We start from the raw sequence: 19,144 nt of genomic DNA, 5'->3' as shown, positions 1-19,144 counted from the left end.
AGCTTGAGGAGACAGAGATGGAGGGCCATTCAGGAGGGTTATTCCAACCCAGCTTCCGGCAACTGCTAAGACATTTTAAAAATGCCGGTCTCTGAGTTCAAAACTATAATGCACAGAAGAGGTTAGGCCTGAAAGGTCAATAAAGGCAGGTAGAATTAGCCTCCCCTGGGAAGGGGACTGGACATTTCTCTCTGGATCTGGGAGCAGTGTTTTATCGTGCACCGTGCTCTTTTCACTGTGTAACTGTTAAGGGTTAGTTTGGGTCTTTGTGGAGTCTCTAGGGTGTTTTCATTTGCCTTTGTGAATTGTCCTTGAAACTTTTCCAAACACATTTTATATCAATTATCACTTTATTTGGGGCTTCTCAGGTAGTTCTAATGGTAAAACCCCACATGACAGTGCAGGAGACGCAAGAGACATGGGTTCGATCCCTGGGTCAGGAACATCCCCTGGAGGAGAGCATGGCAACCCAGTCCAATATTCTTGCCTGGAGAATTCCATGGACAGAGGAGCTGTTGGGCCGTGGTCCACGGGGTTGTAAAGAGTCAGACAAGACTGAAGATCCAGGCTTCATGAAAAAACACTGCTTTTCCCTACTTGAGTCTGCTGGTAGAAGGTAGCACTGTCAGACTCCAAAGAGGCTTCTGAAAAAAAAAAAAAAAACCAAACCAAAAAGGCTTCTGGAACAGAGGGTTCACTCATCTAAGGGTTCATTCTGCACTTTGACTAGCTCTCAGTTCAGTTCAGTTCCGTTCAGTCGCTCAGTCAGTTCTGACTCTTTGCGACCCGATGAATAGCAGCACGCCAGGCCACCCTGCCCATCACCAACTCCTGGAGTCCACCCAAACTCATGTCCATCGAGTCGGTGATGCCATCCAGCCATCTCATCCTCTGTCCTCCCCTTCTCCTCCTGCCCCCAATCCCTCCCAGCATCAGGGTCTTTTCCAGTGAGTCAACTCTTTGCATGAGGTGGCCAAAATATTGGAGTTTCAGCTTCAACATCAGTCTTTCCAATGAACACCCAGGACCGATCTCCTTTAGGATAGACTGGTTGGATCTCCTTGCAGTCCAAGGGACTCTCAAGAGTCTTCTCCAACACCACAGTTCAAAAGCATCAATTCTTTGGCACTCAGCTTTCTTCACAGTCCAACTCTCATATCCATACATGACCACAGAAAAAACCCTTATGGCAGAAAGTGAAGAGGAACTAAAAAGCCTCTTGATGAAAGCAGAGACATTACTTTGACTCGCTCTACCATCTGGCAAACAGGAAATTTTCCGTCAAAGAAGTCGTTCCCTTGGAATCCACACACTTTTCTTCTACCGATGCATTTTCCTGCACCTTCTAACCTGGTCTCCTCACTGCACTCTCTATTCTCAGTAATTCCTAGCCCCAATCAATGGAGAGCCCAAAATAAAATTACTGAAGCTAATTTCAGGAGTTGCAGGGAATCTTGACTATTAAATAAGCCAGAGGAACCTTGCTGGTGTCATAGTATTAAAATAAAGCAATGACAGTTGCAAGTATTTCTGGGGCAAAGCTTCTCAATATATCTTGTCTTTTCTTTCACTGGAAATCGCCTTTTTTTTTTTTGGCACTCTCTATGCCCCCTAGATTTTCCAGCCACTCTTTTTACTGGGCACCCTGACTGTGCTCTGGCTTCCTATCTGAGCCCAGGATTTCTATTTTAGTTCTAAATGAAAACCATAGTGAAGAGGCAGCAATACCTCCAGGGGCTACATGTGTTGGATTCTGGCACTGACTTTGTTTTCCAAGACTCTCCTTTGTCACTGATACGCAGCCTCCCTTTAGGGTCTACTTGACCACTTCCACCTAGTTCTAACTTAATTGCTTTTATACTGAGTTGGTTGGTTAGTCCAGCTCTTTGAATCAGCTGTTTCTGTGTTCCTTTCTTCTTAAACTACTTACCATCCATATATGAAAAGTGGGTGTGCATTTGTACACACACATTTTCTCATTGGATCTTATACTGCTATCCTTCTGGATAGGTTACAGTGATCCCATTTCACATGTGTGGTTCAGTAACTTAATGATTTGCTAGATGAACAAAAATTCTTAAAAAATTTTTCAGAATTATTTTTCTGTGTTTGGTCTTCATTACCGTGTGGGCTTTCCTCTAGTTGCGGTGCTGGGCTTCTTACTGCAGTGGTTTCTCCTGTTGCAGAGCGCAGGCTCTGGGGCATGTGGGCTGCAGGAGTCGTGGCTTCCAGGCTCTAGAGCACAGGCTCCGTATTTGTGGCACACAGGCTGAGTTGCTCTGCAGCGTGTGGGATCTGCCTGGACCAGGGATTGAACCCATGTCTCCTGCATTGGCAGGTGGATTCTTTACCACTGAGCCTTCAGGGAAGCCCCCAAATTCTTTTTCCTACAACATTCAGAAAACGAAGATCATGGTATCTGGTCCCATCACGTCACAGCAAATAGATGGGGAAACAGTGGAAACAGTGGCTGACTATTTTTTTGGGGGCTCCAAAATCACTGTAGGTAGTGATTGCAGCCATGAAATTAAGACGCTTCCTCCTTGGAAGGAAAGTTATGACCAACCTAGACAGCATATTAAAAAGCAGAGATGTTACTTTGTCAACAGAGGTCCATCTAGTCAAGGCTATGGTTTTTCCAGTGGTCATGTATGCATGTGAAAGTTGGACTATAAAGAAAGCTGAGTGCGGAAAAGTTGATGCTTTTGAACTGTGGTGTTGGAGAAGACTCTTGTGAGTCCCTTGGACTGCAAGGAGATCCATCCAGTCCATCCTAAAGGAGATCAGTCCTGGGATTTCTTTGGAAGGAATGATGCTAAAGCTGAAACTCCAGTACTTTGGCCACCTCATGTGAAGAGTTGACTCATCTGAAAAGACCCTGATGCTGGGAAAGATTGAAGGCAGGAGGAGAAGGGGACAACAGAGGATAAGATGGTTGGATGGCATCACCAACTCGATGTGGGTGGTCTCTGGCAGTTGGTGATGGACAGGGAGGCCCGGCGTGCTGTGGTTCATGGGGTCGCAAAGAGTTGGACACGACTGAGCGACTGGACTGAACTGAACTGAACTCCAAGTTCTCTGGCTAGAGCCCTATAAACTGATGAAAAACAGATTAATAAGAGAAAAGTGTTTAAGTTGATACAGCGTAAGTTTTATGTGACTCAGGAGCCTTCATAAGGGAATGAAAACCTGAAGAAACTGTTAAGTCCTGAGAGTTTTTGAATTAGACTTGATGAAGTATGAACTCATGGAAAAATATGATAGGAGAAAAAGGTAGTTAACTGGGGGAAACTTAGCAAGGCCTGTTCCTCTCTGAGTCTTCCTGTCTTTGGAGATAACAATGTTCCTTTCCTCCAGGTATAGGGAAGGCAGCTCTCGCAAGAGGGTCTTGAGACTTGTTTCAGGAGAATCAGCAGAGGTCAGAGAGTGCTTCCTGCATCTTCCATTTCTCATACTTCTTTAGCCTAAAACATTCAATATGCAATGGGGCCATGTTTAGGTGAACTGTGTTCACTAGATAATGGCAGAGCCAAAACAAGATTACACGTCTCCAAGATCCTAGTCCCGTGTTCTGTTCTTTGAATTACTCTCCCTCTCTTTTATCTTCTTGACCTCTTACCTCTGTTCCTTTCTTCAAATACTGTCTGCCTACTGAGATTTTTCAAGGACAAATGTTGAGTGTGTACTACATCAATATTTTCTATGCAGTCTCGCATTTAATCCTCATGATCTTGTAGGGGAAAGATCTTATATGAACTTTTTTTTGTTTTTAGTTTTTTTAAAACATCAAAGTATAGTTGGTGTGCAGTGTTACATGTTACAGATGTACAGTATAGTGATTCACAATTTTGAAAGGGTGCACTCTATTTATAGTCATTATAAAGTATTGGCTATATTCCCCACATTGTACCAGCTGCGAACCTTGTATTACAGATGGCGCTCTGGATGAAATATGAAGTGAAGAGGTCTCAAGTCACATGTCTAGTTGTTTGGTGACGTGAAGATGTAAATTGAGAAATGGGATTTCAGAGTTCTTGCTGTCAACTCCAGTGCTATGCAGGTTTTTTTTTTTTACTTGAAAATCCTTCTCTGATCTTGTCAACATGTTCTTTTCCTTTCATCACTAAGAATCACATCCACTATCTCTATTCCCTTATCACCTGCTTACCCTTGCACTCCTTGCATTCTGGCTGTCCATCAAAAACTTGTTTTTAAGATCAGCAATCACAGTGGCCTAACATATTCTCTTTCTCTCTCTCTTTTTAAGCTTCATTTACTCTTGGCATTGAAAAGTCTTTCCTCTTTCTTGAAGCTCTTTCCTTCGTTTTCTGTGACACGTGAGTCTGACTGGTCCTTCTCCACACCTCTTATTCAGGCATTCATTCATTCAGTGTGTGTGTGAATGTCTCGAAGGAGGTCAGCAGGCACTGTGCTAGCCACTGGATGTTGGAAAATGAGTTCTCTGGCGTTTTATGTTTTGTTTCTCAACTTGATTGCTTATTATTTGGATGTGTTTACTTTGTGAAAATTTGTCAAGCCCTACATCATGATTTGTGCACTTTATTAATCTTTAACAAAGCATTTAAAAACAGTAAGTGCAGCCAGGAGACTAGGGTCTCGTTTGGGAAAGACACACAGCGTTATAATACTGTACGATCTCAGTGCTATGGCGTTATACTGATATGGGTAACCATCCTTGGGGTCCTGGGAATTTACAAACCGAGCAGTGAGAACTGAGGTAGTGGTGCCGGAGTTGAAAGTGAAAAGAATGTTTAATAAGGTCAAGGAGTTTGAAGATTTAATTAAGACTAAGTAAGTGTAAGTACTTTTTGGGCAGAGGTTATAGCATGTGAAACGTACATTTAATACATAGTGAGTTCCCTGATAGTCTAATGGTCAGTATTCACTGCTGTGGCCTGGATTCAATCTCTGGTTGGGGAACTGAGATCCCAAAAGACAAAACCAAAAAAAAAAAGAACCAAAAAACCCAATACAAAACCACAAAAACCCTCAAGCAAGCAAGCAAGCAAGCAAGCAAGCAAGCAAATGAAAACCATAAAGACATAAAGAGAGCTTGAGGAAGACTCCATAGCCATCCATCTACCCGACAGATTTTGAGTACCTATGCCTACGTGGGCTTCCCAGGAGGCTCTTGTGGTAAAAAGCCTGCCTGCCAATGCAGGTAGATGTAAGAGAAACAGGTTTGATTCCTGGGTTGGGAAGATCCCCTGGAGGAGGCATGGCAAGCCACTCCAGTACTCTTGCCTGGAGAATGCCACGGACAGAGGAGCCTGGCGGGCTGCAGCCCACTGGGTTGCACAGAATTGCACACAACTGCAGTGAGCGCACATGCACGCATGCTTAGGGACTGCGCTGGGAATGACAAACCCAGTCTCTGCTCTCGATGAGTTTCCTCTCCAGTGCAGCATGTGAGATTTTCAGTGAAGCAGTCAATTTAAGGTGTGATGAGTTAACTACTACCAAGAGAGAACATGCTGATACTGAAACTGAAACTTAAAATTAATGAACAGACATTAGCCTGGAAGCTGAGGCCAAGCCCTAATGGTCATGTTAATTGCTTAGGATTTTATCCCAAAGGCCATTTTTTCACTGGCACATGAAAGGATTAGATTTGTAGTTGAGGATGTTTCTCTCTGTGCCTGCAGGATTTAGACTAAAAGCAAGCACGTGTGAGTGCTAAGTTGCTTCAGTTGTGTCTGACTCATTGCAACGCTATGGACTGTAGTTGGCCAGGATCCACTGTCTTAGCCATTGGACCACCAGAGAAGCCCCATCACTTACACTTTAGCATAACTCTCATATTTATTCCCCTACATCTCATGATTATTTTACCTCCACCATCCTCCCATTATATAGCTACTAAATATTGACATTATCTTTGACTATTTACTTATCCAATCAGATGGCTCTTGGTCCCATGGATCTCTTTTCTGTTGTAGTTCCCTAATCTATGGCTCCTTCTAATTCAGTCACTTTTGTGTTTTTTATATTTCTCATTGATTTTTTCCCTTGTATCTTCTAACTGGTCTTCTTGACCCCACTAAATCCCTTTTAACTTATGGTTTGAACTTGGTACGGCTGGCACAGGTGGTAATCATCAATCAAGATGACCTAAAGAGTTTTCTATTACATTCTGCTCCCCTCAAGCCACCCAGGATATATCAGACTTTCAGCAATATACTTTTTCTCTTCTCTCTATATTCTACAGAAAACTAGTGAGTTCAGTCCAGTTTTTAGCAAAGAATGAGAATCAGTTAGAGTGATTTCTGGACCTGAGATTACATTTCACTAGATTTTTAATGGGGTTCAGGAATCTGTAGTTTTAGACTCTCTGGTCTAAATAATTCTGTGTGCTATGTGCTAAGTCACTTCAGTCATAGCCAACTCTTTGTGACCCCCATGGACTGTCGCCCACCAGGCTCCTCTGTCCATGGGATTCTCCAGGCAAGAATACTGGAGTGGATTGCCATGCATTCCTTCAGGGCATTCTGTATACACTTGCTAAAGTTTTATTCTTCACACACAGGTCATGGGTAACCTGTGGTTTCACTTTTTTCTGGAGTCAGAAGCCTGTGATTATGATTTGCCTACATTGTTTATGAGCTCTGTGACTCTAGGCTTCAGTAGTATGTGAACTGAGACCTTCCAGATGTTGGAGCTGGGTTTAGGAAAGGCAGAGGAACCAGAGATCAAATTGCCAAAATCTGCTGGATCTTGGAGAGAGCAAGGGAGTTCCAGAAAAACATCTACTTCTGCTTCGTTGACTATACTAAAGCTTTTGACTGTGTGGATCACAACAAACTGTGGAAAATTCTTAAAAGAGATGGGAATATCAGACCACCTTATCTGCCTCCTGAGAAACCTGTATGCAGGTCAAGAAGCACCAGTTAGAACTGGACATGGAACAACAGACTGGTTCCAAACTGGGAAAAGAGTATGACAAGGCTGGATATTGTCACCCTGCTTATTTAACTTCTATGCAGAGTACATCATGTGAAATGCTGGACTGGTTGAGTCACAAGCTGGAATCAAGATTGCCGGGAGAAATATCAGCAGCCTCAGAGATGCAGATAATATCACTCTAATGGCAGAAAGTGAAGAAAACTAAAGAGCATATTGATTAAGAGGAGAGTGAAAACCTGGCCTAAAACTCAACATTCAAAAAACTAAGATCATGGCATCTGGTCTCATCACTTCATGGCAAATGGAAGAGGGAAAAATGGAAGCAGTGACAGATTTTCTTTTCTTGGGCTCCAAAATCATTGCGGATGGTGACTGCAGTCATGAAATTGACACTTGTTCCTTGGAAGAAAAAGCTATGACAAACCTAGACAGCATATTAAAAAGTAGGAAAAAAAAAAAAAAACCCAAAACAAAAAACCCAATCAAAAGCAGAGACTTCATTTTGCTGACAAAGGTCTGTCTAGTCAAAGCTATAGTTTTTCCAGGAGTCATGTTATAGATGTGAGAGTTGGACCATGAAGGAAGGTTGAGGGCCAAAGAATGGATGCTTTTAAATTATGGTGCTGGAAAAAACTCTTGCGAGTCCCTTTGATTGCAAGGAGATCAAACCAGCCAATCCTAAGGGAAATCTGCCTTGAATATTCACTGGAAGGACTGAAGTTGAAGCTCCAATACTTGGCCACCTGATGTGAAGAGACGATTCATTAGAAAATATCCTGATGCTGAGAAAGATCGAAGGCAACAGGAAGAGGCTCGGGAGGATAACATCACTGACTCTATGGACTTTATTTGAGCAAACTCTTGGAGCTAGTGGAATACTGAGGAGCCTGGCATGCTGCAATCCATGCGGTCATAAAGAGTTGGATGCAACTTAGTGACTGAACAATAACAAGCTTGGTCAAGTCCTTAATATCTTTGAGCCATGTCTATAAAATGGGATGATAATAAATCATGACATTGAGTTCTTATCTGGATCAGTAACTTCTTCAATTATGAAGATCTTTTTTATATTCACATTCCATTTTCTTCTTATAGTAATGTAGATATTGATACCCACTCAGTTTATCTCAGATTCCAGAACTGGATGGTAAAGTGTGAATGGCCCTAGAAGAAAGAGTAGCCAAATGGTGACATATAGAATTGGAGCTATTAAAAAATCCTTTCTTGACTCAGGCCAGTATAAATTCCAAGCTGCAGGCTGGTATCAGGAATTTGATAGGGCATTACTGAGACAGGATGTGAAACCACCACATTCACACATGCAAAGTAAAATTTGGGTCAGTGGTTATCAGCTTGGCTGCTCACAGGACCTGAGAAGCTTTAAAAACTACTGATGCCCAGTTTCTATTCCCAAAGTTTCTGATTTAATTTGTCTACAGTAGAGCCTACAAAGAAGTTTAAAATACTCTCCAGTACCTGGTTTGATTTAATGTACAGTTATTATTATCCAACTCTTTGCAACCCCATGGACTGTAGGCTACCAGGCTCCTCCGTCCATGGAATTTTCCAGGCAAGAAAATTCTTGCCTGGAGGGGGTTGTCATTTCCTTCTCCAGGAGATCTTCCCAACCCAGGGATTGAACCCCGGTCTCCCGCATTGTAGCCAGACGCTTTACCATCTGAGCCACCAGGGAAGTCCTCAATTATAATTTAGAACCATTATTTTAGGATATCTCATGAGGAGTCTGCCTTTTTCTTCCAAACAGTCACTTATTAAACTGAAATGGTCTTTTTAAAAAAGAATTTATATACAGCTTAATATGTGCCAGGTATTGTTCCAAGCACTTCACAAATGTTAATCCATTTGATCTCATCAACATATAAAATGATTATTATATCCGTTTTACTGATGAAGAAGTTGAGTGTTGAGACATTAAGCAACTTGCCCGTATTTTAGATTCAAGTAGTCTTGAAACGATGTTCTAAGTGTGTAGGTTAAGATGTTTCTCTAGATTTCCTTTAGCTTTAAGATAAAAAGGAGTGGGGAGACCAAAATATTATAGCACAGTTCGTACTCTTCAGTGTTTTTTTTTATCAAACATTTATTTAAAAAGTTAGAAATTGTTTAAACTAATCTGTAAATAGCATCATTATATAGAAACTATGTAGGATTGGCTATAGAAAACTGTAGAAAGGATGCATATATATTATTTCTTCAGTTCACTGATAAAGTTCTCATTTTTTAATTGACATTAGAAAAAATTTTCTAATATAAAGAAAAGTAGAACAGGCTAGTGAAAATCTATATATCCAGCAGCATTTTAACAAGATAATTAAAAAGCAGTTAAAGAGAGAATTAAAATGCTAAATGAATCTCTAACACAGTGTCCTAGCTTTAACAATTAAGATCCTACCATATTGCTTCATCAGTCACAAATGGCAACTTCTTAGTGTCATCTAAGATTCAGTCTATGTTCAAATTTTTCCATTTGTTCCCCAAACGTCTTTTACCTCTTATTTGTTAAAGTCAGGATCCAAGGAAGGTCAGCGTATTTATTGTGTTTGGTTGTGTTGTTTCTTAGGTCCCTTAATCTAGATAGTTCTCACTGCCCTAACTGCTTTTTTACCTTTGTGTTGCTGAGAGAGAGGACCAATTCTCTGCAGAATGTCTCCTTTTTGAATTTGTCAGGTTGAAGCTCTGTTTTATTAATAATTTGTTTTATCTTAATCCTGGCTACTGGTGACCTCAAACATTTTTTTTTTCTTTTTGTCCTTAGTCATTTGCTATTTTGTAAATCTTTTTATTTGTTGAAACCCTTATTTGCCTTTTACCTTCTAATAGTAGATATCATTTTGTTCTGACTTGTTGAACGAACTTTTCCCACTCTATTTTTTTTCCTGATGGGTACTTCTGACATGCCCTTTATATTGGCTATGCCTGACAGCTTTAAAATTCTTAGTTCTATGATGTCAGAATCAGGGTCATCCACCCTGCCAACCCCACCTCCCCAGATCAGTAATTCTCAATCCCTTGTGTCCCTGGTGGCTCAGATGGTAAAGACTCTGCCTGCAATGCGAGAGACCCCGGTTTGATCCCTGGGTCTGGAAGATCCCCTGGAGAAGGGAATGACAAGCCACTCACAGAGTTCTGTGCTACACAGTTGCAAAGAGTTGGGACATGACTGAGTGACTAACACACACACTGCCCTCTAGGGGATCTTCTGGAAATGTGTGACAATTCGAGTTGTCACAGTGAGGACTTCCTAGCATCTATATTGATCATAGACCAGGGATGCTAAGTGTTCTTCCCTACTTGGAGTAATCCTGACCAACTAAGAATTACCTTGCCTAAAATTATTATAGTGCCAATGCTGGAAAACACCACGCAGGTGACCTTGGTTAATTTACTTTTACTTTTGATTGATACACCAGCACATAGTAGGTGCTCCATAAATATTTGTTCAGTGAATAAATTTTGGAATTTGTCCTTTTAAAGCAAACTGTTTTGACACACATGCGCACGCAAACACACACACACACATTATACGAAACTATTTTGTTAGAATTTACAAGTTTAGTTACAAGTGAGAAAAACTCAGTTCACACTGCATTATGTAATAGGAAAGTTCCAGGATTCTCAACTTCAGAATTGCTAGATCCATGGATTTAAGTTGTATTAGTGGTACTTGAAGAGTCGGACACGACTGAGCGACCTCACTTTCACTTTTCATTTTCATGCATTGGAGAAGGAAATGGCAACCCACCCCAGTGTTCTTGTCTGGAGAATCCCAGGGACGGCAGAGCCTGCTGTGCTGTTGTCTATGGGGTCGCACAGAGTCGGACACGACTGAAGCAACTTAGCAGCAGCAGCAGCAGTGGTACTTGATTTCCTTTAACTTTTGACTTTTTATTCTGAATATTGGCTTCGCTTTCTGATGGGGTCTTTCCTCCAGAGAATGCCTAGCAGCTTAAGGATTATGTCCTTTACCTTGAAGTTCAGAAGAAGGAAGGATTTCCTTTTCCCAACAGTTCCAACCCACACTTGAATCTTACTAGACTCATTTGCATCACCAGCTTGTACATGAGGGCTTCTCAGGTGGAGCAGTGGTAAAGAATCCACCTGCCAGTGCAGGAGACACAAGAGACTTGGGACCTGCTCAGGTTCAGTCTCTGGGGCGGGAAGATCCCCTGGAGTAGGAACTGGCAACCCACTCCAGTACTCTTGCCTGGAGATTCCATGGACAGAGGAGCCTGGTGGGCTACAGTCCATAGGACCACAAAAGAGTTGGACGCAACTGAACACACACACTCACGCATGCTTGTACCTAAACCAATCACTGTGGCCAGAGGAGATGGATAACATCGATGGGTCAGGCATGATTTGTTCTTTTCTGTACTCAGGGCAGGCATTGAAGTTAGCCCACTGGCCCCAGACACTTTATCAAAAGAAGAGGGGATGGATGCTGAACAGGAACAAACAAACAGCAAAACAGCACACATTTCCATTGCTCAAACCCATCACACAGTACAGAACACTAATCAAATATTCACTCAGTCATCATCATCATCATTATCTGAACTGAGCACAGATTTTTAAAATGTAGTTATACAGTGTAATTTTAATGTAATTGTATAATACCGAATGCTAAACATTATTTGTGTATTTTAGATATCTTACGATGTAAAGCATTATTCCTATCTTACCACAAAACTAGAAACTAAAGGAATACTCCAAATAGAACTGAAGGTGTTTTTTTTTTTTTTAATTTATTTCCAGCCACGCTGCATAGCTTGTGAAATCTTAGTTCTCCAACTAGGGATTGAACCCAGGTCCTTGGCAGTGAGAGCCTAGAGTCCTGACTCCTGAATGCGCGTGCTAAGTCTCTTCAGTCATGTCCGACTCTTTGCGATGCCTGGGACCGTAGCCCGCCAGGCTCTTCTGTCCGTGGGATTCTCCAGGCAAGAATACTGGAGTGGGTTGCTGTGCCATCTCGGGGGTCTCCCCAACCCACTATACTCCCAGGGAATTCCCCGAAAGAGCTGAAGCCTTTTTTTTTTTTTTTTTTTTTTAACATGTCTTTTACAGGCTTCTTTTCCATTTTTCTGTTTTTGGTGGGCCTGGGTCTTCACTGCTGTATGTGGCCTTCTCTAGTTGTGGTGACCGGGTGCTCCTCTCCAGCTGTGGCGCGCAGGCGTCTCAGCCCAGTGGCTTCTCTTGTTGCGGAGCGCAGGCTCTAGGGCACGTGGGCTTGTTAGGTGTGGTGCCTGGGCTTAGTTGCCCCACACCATGTGCAGTCTTCCTGCACCCAGGGATTGAACATCTGTCCCTGCGTTGGCAGGCAGATTCTTAACCACTGGGCACCAGGAAAGTCCCTCCTCGGGAGTGCCTGCCTGCAGGGTGTCTTCCTGACCCAGGGATTGAACCAGCATCTCTTAGGTCTCCAGCACTGGCAGGTGGGTCGTTTACCACTAGTGCCACCTGGGAAGCCACCTTTTAAATGATGTTCCCCACATTTCTTATTTTGCTGTTTAAAATAGACTTACTCTTTGTTCTCTCTGGGATCAGGTTTATGCTGACAGTGCAAATTTATGTCACCAGCTCAAAATTTTATTTGGGTTCGAGACTTTTGTTTCCATGTTACTTTTAGTTGTTTTTACCTGGACGTCTTATAGTGACCTCAAACTCGTGATGTCTAGACCTGAATTTATCGTTCTGTACTCACAAGCTTCTGCTCCTGTCTCAAATTCTCTAAAAAGAGGACTATTGGGTTCCTTAGTATCTCAGTTACCTGTTGCTGCAACACTGCTGTCTAACGTTAAAATACATTCATTATTATGGCTCATAGCTCTCACCTGGTTTCCAGCACGTAAAGTGAGGTCAGCTGCCCCTTGGTTGCATGGTTCTGCTGAGCCTGGATAGGCTTTCATGTGTTTGGGGGGGCAGCTGGCTATATAGGCTGGTCTAAGATGACCTTAGTTGGATAACTGGTCTCTTTTTCCTGTGTCTCTCATGTAGATGTTTCTCACGTCCCTGTAGTCTAGCCTGAACATGCTTGGAGAATATGCTCCTAGTGATCAAAGAGGAGCAAAAAAAGGTGGAAATTCCTAAAGCTTGTTCAAGTCACTTTTTGCTCCGAGCCTGCTATTGTCCCATTAGTGAAAGCAACCCCACCCAGAGTTAGAGTAGGCAGGATCTAAGTATAGGGTAAAGGGTATAGATATTGGAGTCCATTTAATTGGGGCCATTAATGGAATCAATTTACGGTACTTGTCTAAGTTTAACTCAGAGTTATCCTTGGTTTTTCTCTTTCTCTTACTTTTCATGCAGTTTGTTGATCATGTCTCCTTTATTTTTAAACTTATTTTTTATTTTGTATTAGCGTATAGTTGATTTACAATGTGTTACTTTCAGGCATACAGCACAGCAATTTAGTTATACATATAAATGTATCTGTTCTTTTTCAGATTCTTTTTCCGTATAGATTATTATAGAATATTGAGTAGAGTTCCCTGTGCTATATGGTAGGTTATTGATTATCTATTTTATATATAGTAGCGTGTACATTGGAGAAGGAAATGGCAACCCACTCCAGTGTTCTTGCCTGGAGAATCCCAGGGACGGGGGAGCCTGGTGGGCTGCCGTCTTTGGGGTCGCACAGAGTCGGACACGACTGAAGCGACGTAGCAGCAGCAGCAGCTGTTGATAGAGAGTTAGGTTCCTTCCAAATCTTGGCAGTTACAAATAGTGCTCCAATGAACACTGGAGTGTTCATTTTCTAATTATGGTTTTCTCCAGGTATACTCCCAGGAGTGGGATTGCTGGGTCATAAAAATAGTTCTACTTTTAGTTTTTTAGGGAACTTCCATCCTATTCTCCCTAGTAGTTGTACCAACAGAGTAGGAAGTTCCCTTTTCTCCACACCCTCCCCAGCATTTACTGTTTGTAGACTTTGTTATGATGGCCATTCTGACGGTGTGTGGTGACATCTCATTGTATTATTTCTCTATTAAACTGAGCATCTTTTCATGTGCTTTTTGGCCATCTGCATCATGTCTTTGAAGAAATGCCTACTTTGATCTTTCCTTTTTTTTTTTTTTTTTTTTAATAAGGAGCTACATGGGCTGTTCATATATTTTGGAGATTAATCCCTTGTTGGTCACTTTGTTTGCAAATATTTTCTTCCATTCTGTGGGTTATCTTTTCATGTTGTTTATGGGTTTCCTTTGCTGTGCAAAAGCTCTTAAGTGTAATTAGGTCCCATTTGCTTTTGTTTTTATTTTCATTACTCTAGAAGGTGGTTCCAGAAAGATATTGCTGCGATTTATATCAAAAAGTGCCCTGCCTGTGTTTTCCTCTTAAGAGTTTTAATCACATCTTCTTTATTCTTCCTTTGTCTTCATCAGTGCCCACTAATACTAGTTGATTTAAGACCTTAACCATCACTCTCCTAAATTATTCTAATAGTCTTAGTATTAGTAGGGTTCCCCCACCCCTACCCAATTTTATCAAGTTCTATATCAAATCACAACAAAACTGGCTCAGTTTCTCTAAGAACCCTGTAGATTGCCATCAGTTTGGTTTCCCTTTTCTGGAAGTTCTGACCCACAGCCCCAGAGGTGTTTTAGCCCTCCTAGGCCTGTACCTAGAGGAGCTTCAGGGAGTGTGGGCATACAGTGTGGGCGAGCCTGCTGCGGATTCTGTGCTGTTTGTTCATCCAACTTCGGGTATGTTACTGAATACAAGTTTGTGTGCCTGACACACAATGAGGCCAACCAGTACAAAAACCTTGGAGTTTGGAGAAGAGAAAGGTTTATTGTAGGGCCAGGCAAGGAGATGGGTGGCTCATGCCTCCTGAAACTCGGAACCCCCCAAGGGTTTCAGCAAAGCGTTATAAAGGCCAGGTCAGGGAGGGGGTTCACAGGGTATGTGGTCAACATGGGCGCAGTTCTCCAGTTGATTGATATTGAGGTAACAGGGTGGCTAAACTGATAGTCCTTAGGCACCAGTGGGTCTGGGGGCTACATGCTCATGATCATCAAACAGTTAATTCATTCCAATTGGTGGTGGCTTTTAACATCGGAAAAACTCAGGAAATATGCATGAGATATTATTATCTGGGTACTTCCAAGAGGAGCTAAAGCAGAGGATATGGCGGAGAGATCTGTACTGGGCAGGGTCTTAAACCAAAGGGTCCTGCTCGCTTATAGACAGGGTATCAGAAAGCATCCCAAGGACTCACACTTCATTCATCAGTAATGTCACTGGTTACATGGGAGGAAAGCAGTTTTAACAGTAGCTAATGCTCATGAAGATTCCAGTTCCCCACAGAGCGCTCATCAGCAGAGAACCGGATGCATCAGCGTTGGAAATAGATTCTGGAGGCCTCTAACACTGGGGTCACAGAAGGTCACTAAAACAGGCCTTCGTTGGGATGCCAGTGTCTCTCTGTGGTGTCTCCTGGTGGGCATGCCTCTGGTGATGCCTTTCAGAGCCTTAAATTGCCAGATTTTTTACAGGAGCAGCAGCTGGTACCATAGGCTCCACATTTCTAAAAGAAAGTCTAGAATCTCTTGTGGCCAAAAATGCTGGGTGGGATATAGGAATATTTCCACCACAAGGATGAAGTGAGGAAGTGTTTGGGGAGCACTGTGACCTCAGAATCATCATGGTGGAAGTTAGCAAGTGTCTCGTCCAGGTCTAGCACGGGTGTCTTCGTTTTGTTTATGGCCCGAGGACACAAGGGTTAGAGAGGGATTCCATGCTGGAGAGCCTGGTGTCGACTTATCTCGCTGATCTGAGGAGCTCTGGAGCTTTGTGGCAAAGGTCCCAAAGGTATACTCAGTTCAGTTCAGTTCCGTCGCTCAGTCATGTCTGACTCTTTGCGACCCCATGAATTGCAGCACACCAGGCCTCCCTGTCCATCACCAACTCCCGGAGTTCACCCAAACTCATGTCCATTGAGTCGGTGATGCCATCCAGCCATCTCATCCTCTGTCGTCCCCTTCTCCTCCTGCTCCCCATCCCTCCCAGCATCAGAGTCTTTTCCAATGAGCCAACTCTTCCCATGAGGTGGCCAAAATATTGGAGTTTCAGCTTTAGCATCAGTCCTTCCAATGAACACCCAGGACTGATCTCCTTCAGAATGGACTGGTTGGATCTCCTTGCAGTCCAAGGGACTCTCAAGAGTCTTCTCCAGCACCACAGTTCAAAAGTATCAATTCTTCGGTGCTCAGCTTTCTTCACAGTCCAACTCTCACATCCATACATGACCACTGGAAAAAACCATAGCCTTGACTAGATGGATCTTTGTTGGCAAAGTAATATCTCTGCTTTTGAATATGCTATCTAGGTTGGTCATAACTTTTCTTCCAAGGAGTAAGTGTCTTTTAATTTCATGGCTGCAGTCACCATCTGCAGTGATTTTGGAGCCCCCAAAAATAAAGTCTGACAGTTTCCACTGTTTCCCCATCTATTTCCCATGAAGTGATGGGATCAGATGCCATGATCTTCGTTTTCTGAATGTTGAGCTTTAAGCCAACTTTTTCACTCTCCTCTTTCACTTTCATCAAGAGGCTTTTTAGCTCCTCTTTAGTCCTTTACTAAAAAGTAATCACATATTGCTTTTCCCTGTTTTTGTCTAGATAATATTTTTGGGAATCTACTTTTTGGGAAAGAAATGTACGTACTAAATGTACAACTATTTTTATTACAATGTGAGGAAAACTCTAGAACATATGTATAAATGTCCCTCCCTAGCTCCTCTTCCTTTATTTCCTTCTTAAACTGGGCTCTCTGCAAAATCCACCCTCAGCACTCTTCTTTCACCATCACCCAGCTGTGGAGCCCCTGCTCTGAAGAAACTAGAAGACACCCATTCAAGCATTCAGTTTGTGTTAAAGACAGGTTGGGTTGGTTTAACCTTTGTGTGGTGATCGATACAATGTGTATTTCCACTCTGTTAGTGTTTATCGAGTGAGTCTTAGTCTGTTCCGCGGCTGTTAACAAAATATCACAGACTGAGTACATTGTCAACAAAAGCAGTTTTATTCTCAGTTCTGGAGGTTGGGAAGCCCACCATCAGGATGTCAGCACAGTTGGCTGAGGATCTCCTTTCCCGCTGCCAACTTATCACTGTATCCTCATGTGGCCACAGGGGCCAGGGAAGTCTGTGGGCCTTTCTATAAGAGCATTGATTCATTTATGAAGACTCTACCCTTATGACCGAATCACCTTCCAAAGGCTCTGCCTCCTAATGCTATATAACATTAGGTATTAGAATCTCAAAATACGAATTTTGGGAGGACACAAACATTCAGAGCACAGCACAGTGCTTTCAAAGTAGGCCAAGTAGTAGAAGAGACAGAAATGAATTAAGGTCACCATCATGACCTTAAGGGCAAATGTTATTAGGTAAGTAAATAGCTACCGTGTACCTGTAAGAAAAAGGAAGCTCTCATGGAGGTGTGAGAGATGAGCCATGGGTGGCACAAAGATAACTGATGCTCTGAATCCCAGAAGTCCGGTCTTTCTCAGGAAATTGCTCTCACTGTTAAATTCCTGAATGGCTTTTGTTTGGGCTTCATCCATTTTGTGCAAGTATCAGGAGCTCGTCCTCTCATTAACTGAGCAGCTTAACCCATTCCTGGATAAAAAAGTCAGATAAAGTTTATAATCTGGGATTTCATGTGAGTTGCTTCTAAAAATTGAAATGGATTTTAACTTTTCTTATTAGAGGAAAATAAAAATAATATGGGTAACAATGATTTTGTAAATGTTGGTGTGGTGTGTTCTTGTAATTGGGTTGAGTCGTTGCCATACACAGTTTTGCTCTGAAGGGTGAGCTACCGCTGGCCAGAAGTAAGCACATAGAAGACTCAAATGGGCAAAATCACCTTGTGGGGAACTTGCTCATTAAGTCAAATTTCTAAAAAGCCCTGCTGATAAAAATATTAAAAATTTTAGAAATTAGTTTAACAAATATCTGTACTTTCATATTTGAGAAATAACCACTAGGAAGATTTAGGTCTATTTCTTTCTAGTCTCATATATATTGTAGAGGAAGAAAATTTAAAAAAAAATTATTTACTTACTTATTTTGGCTGTTCTGGGTCTTCCTTACTACATGGGCTTTTTCTCTGGTTGCGTCTAGTGGGAGCTACTCTTCTTAGCGGAGTACGGGCTTCTCATTGCAGTGGCTTTTCTTGTGGAGCACTGGCCCTGGGGTGTGAGGGCTCCGTAGTTGCAGCTCCTGGGCTCTCGAGCACAGGCTCAATAATTGTGGTGCACGGGCTTAGTTGCTCCGCAGCGTGTGGGATCTTTCCAGATCAGGGATCCAACCTGTCTCTCCTGTGTTGGCAGGTGGATTCTTTACCACTGAGCCACCAGGAAAGCCCGTCTTATTTTTCTATTTTTACTACACTCTTAGGCTCTCTGGCTGGGGCCCTATAAATTAGACTGACAGAAGACAAATTAATGAGAGGAAAGCAACCACATTTATTTTAGTTTTATGTGACATGGGCACCTTCATAAGGAAATGAAGACCTGAAGAAATAGTTAAACCTGAGTGTTTTTATACTAGATTTGATGAAGAATGGACAGTCATGGGCAGAAAAGTTTGAGCTAAGGGTAGTAAACTGGGGGAAACTTAACAAGGCCTACTCATTGAGCTTCGTCTTGGTGCCCCTATGCCTTCAGAGATTTCTTCCAGGTATAAGGAGGGCACCTGTCACATGCAGGTATTATGACTTGTTTCAGGGAGATGGGGGAGGTCAGAGAGTCCTTTCCATATCTGTCATTTGCCTTGAAATATTCATTATGTCAAAGAGCCATATTTTGGGGACAGCATGTTCTCAACTCCATCAATATTTAGAAAATTTAAATTAGATAATTAATTAAATTTTATATCATGCTTTTCAGTTCAGTTCAGTTCAGTTCAGTCACTCAGTCGTGTCCGACTCTTTGCAACCCCACGAACTGCAGCACGCCAGGCCTCCCTGTCCATCACCAACTCCCGGAGTTCACTCAGACTCACGTCCATCGAGTTGGTGATGCCATCCAGCCATCTCATCCTCTGTCGTCCCCTTCTCCTCCTGCTCCCCATCCCTCCCAGCATCAGAGTCTTTTCCAATGAGTCAACTCTTCTCATGAGGTGGCCAAAGTATTGGAGTTTCAGCTTTAGCATCAGTCCTTCCAGTGAACACCCAGGACTGATCTCCTTTAG

This window comes from Capricornis sumatraensis, chromosome 7 (genome assembly GCF_032405125.1).
Source record: "Capricornis sumatraensis isolate serow.1 chromosome 7, serow.2, whole genome shotgun sequence".
NCBI classification, from domain to species: Eukaryota; Metazoa; Chordata; class Mammalia; order Artiodactyla; family Bovidae; genus Capricornis; species Capricornis sumatraensis.
The sequence above is the reverse complement of the archived record's forward strand: the minus strand, read 5'-3'. Positions refer to the sequence as shown.